Raw genomic sequence first — 2,350 nt, 5'->3', positions numbered from 1 at the left:
GAGGAGGAGGAAGAGGAGGAGGACGGTCGGACGAACGGACGGACGGACGGATGGACGGACGGTTCGAGGGGGGAGAAGAGGGCAAAATCGATCGACACGTCCTCTCGGGTACGCGGCGAGGCGCACTTTGCGCACCGCGCACAGACAACACCGTGGCGAGGCAAACCCGTGTGCTCCTTTGCCACTCGAGCCGGTAACCCGTACAATTAATTTTCACCTGCTTCCCTCGCGGCTCGGCCTTTCGCGGAAGGATGTACGCGTTGTGCAGAGAGAGAGAGAGAAAGAGAGAGAGAGAAGGAAAAAGAGGTTTAACAGAGGCGACGCGACCCGAAGCACATTGGTGTGCGTTAGCGGCTGCGTTCGTGCGCGCTACGTGACACGCTCGCCGGTCCCAGACGTAACGGTCGCGATCGTTCCGCGAAAAAGATGCGCGTGTACCGGATGAGAGCAGAGAAAATGGCCTGGATTATTTTCGCTACTGGTAGATACGAAAATCGCGAGAATTTTAAATCCTTATACGTGAAAAATTGAACTTTCTTTTTTTTATTTTTTTATTTTTAATCGAATATGATATTTCGATAATCTTTTTTTAAACAATTTTGAATGGATGAATGGCTTTTTTTTTAGGATCATATAGGTTAAATATCCTTTAAAATTTATTTTTTTGCGATTATTTTTAGAGAGATTGGAGACTTTTAAAAATATATTCATTAAATAACAGCATAACAGACGATAATTGATAATTTGTTGATATCGTTTCGCTCAGATTGTGTACGTAATTATGTTAAGGTTATATTTAGTCGTGAAATCGTACCATATGGAATACGGTTCATATTAGGGAATACCCTGGAGCGCAAGAGTTACATTGTATTTTCCCGAGAAAGAAGCAACCGGTATTGGTTAACAGGAAGAACTCCATCTCTCTCTCCACGAGAGACTACGGCTGTTGCGAGTATACCTCGCAACTCTGATATCGCGCCGGTTAAATAATCGCAACTTCGAAATTCCATCGTGCTTCTTCGATTTATTCTCCATTGGAAAGTTGCGCGGCAAAGTCTCTCGGAAGTTTGCAAGCTCCAGAAACCCGGAATCCTATACGAAGTTCAAAGTCTCGTAACTTTGCCGTATCCATATGTATTTTCCCCCGAACCAGTGAAAGTGTTTTCCCTGCATTAAAATAGAATAACCTTAACCCTAGAACGTAAATATTTACCATTTTTATTAAATACTTTTATTATCGATTATCGATCAAATAAGCATTTTTTTTTTTTTATATATTTATCTTCATTTCGATATCAAAAATTCTCATTCACTCTACTTCTATTTATAAAATATCATTGTTAAAACAGTATCCTCACCTAATAATACGAAACAAAATATCGTATTCTAAAATAAATAAAAATCTATAAAAACTATATTGTGAAATATAACCATATATTATCTACTGATCCTTTCTTTTTAATTGGCACAATCAAATAAATATATCAAAGAATGTGCATGCATCTTAAACGCATCCTTAAATCGTATGATAAATAAACATCACGAATAACGTTCGAGAAAACGATTGGAATATTCTGGAGGATTAGCAGTGTAATTGTTGGACACTTGGATGAACAATGGCCGGGGTTACCGATTGTCTTCCGAGGGGGAAAGACTTGTTTACTGTTCGACGGCCGATGACGAATACCAACATCGAAACAGAGGAGTCGCAGTTTTCGAAGAAAACGGGCGCAGGATTAGGTGGACGGAATCGACTATCGGTTATCCCGACACGGATTATCGAAACCCTCTCCCTCCACCTTATTATCGAGGCCCGGACTTTTACGACGCTTCTTCCCTCGGACGAGGGCCAGCTTAAGTCACGTTCAGGTCGATTTGTGTCCACAGTTGCACGAAAGTACGAGGGAAAGTACTCGATATTTTTCACTTTTGTTCGGTGCTTGTAAAATTTTACGATCGACGAATTGTAAAATTTTTCGTTAAGTCGGAATAATCATCAGGATGAATTATGGTGATTCACTCGCCAGGTAAATTTCAAAAAACTACAGACTACGTTTCGACTAAAATTGTCCCCTCCCATCCCTCCTTCTCCACCCCCCTCAACACCCCAACTTTAAAAGTTTATCGTTTCCGATTGAAATTAATTTGTTGAAATTAACAAAAAAAAAAAATTTTCTCATCTCTAAAATAAATTTTTCCAATAGCGGATATCAATAGCTTAATAAATTCGATCTTTTCTCTCTCTCTCTCTCTCTCTCTCTTTTCACGTTCCTGTGCAATTATCGGACAGGAATCATCCTTTTCATCGAGTAATTAATCAACCTTACGTTTCGCAACGATAAAACGATAC

The sequence above is a fragment of the Apis dorsata genome, unplaced genomic scaffold (genome assembly GCF_000469605.1).
Source record: "Apis dorsata unplaced genomic scaffold, Apis dorsata 1.3 scaffold_884, whole genome shotgun sequence".
Lineage (NCBI taxonomy): Eukaryota > Metazoa > Arthropoda > Insecta > Hymenoptera > Apidae > Apis > Apis dorsata.
The sequence above is the reverse complement of the archived record's forward strand: the minus strand, read 5'-3'. Positions refer to the sequence as shown.